Source organism: Chelonoidis abingdonii, chromosome 14, assembly GCF_003597395.2.
Source record: "Chelonoidis abingdonii isolate Lonesome George chromosome 14, CheloAbing_2.0, whole genome shotgun sequence".
Lineage (NCBI taxonomy): Eukaryota > Metazoa > Chordata > Testudines > Testudinidae > Chelonoidis > Chelonoidis abingdonii.
In genome coordinates, this window is record NC_133782.1 from 8,192,849 (window position 1) to 8,193,495 (window position 647).

Below are 647 nucleotides of genomic sequence, written 5' to 3' on the forward strand. Positions count from 1 at the left end.
TTAAATATGCTCGCTTTCCCCCACATTTACAGCCTGCATTGATTAAATCGCTGCACAGGTTGACTGTAATAGGTGGTTCTGTTGTTTGCATTGTACGAAGCTGGTGTTTTCCCTTTTCCAGTTCAATGCGTGTGGCAGGAAAGCTGGCTGTGGAAGGGAGCAGAGGGAGGAATGATGGGGTGGGATGCACGTCCAAAGAGAAGGGGGAGAGAACAGGATGGAAAGGGGAGAAGCTGCACATATGCTCTCCTGCAAAATGTACTGGATCCCTGGAAAGGTCAGGTCTGTAAGTCAAAGCTGCAGCTTGCATGAGCAACACTTACTCAGCAGGTCATACTGACCTTGGCAGCATCACTGGGTCTTATTTTCTCCTGGAGAAACTGTTTGTGAACAATTTTTCCAATGTGTGAGGTATAAAGAGGGTTTCCTTCAGTGTTAGGCAAGCAGGGCTCCTCTTCCCACCTAGTCGGTGCTGAACAAGCATATTAATTTTGGCCATTATTGCGAGGAGGGACTCTGCTGTGCATAAAGTTGGAATTTCCCTGAGTCCCTCCTGGAGTGTGCGAGGACAGCAGCACTGAGCAGGAGTTTGTGCCACACTCAGGTCTTTAACTGGCTTCTCTTTTGAGGCACTACAGGAGCAATGA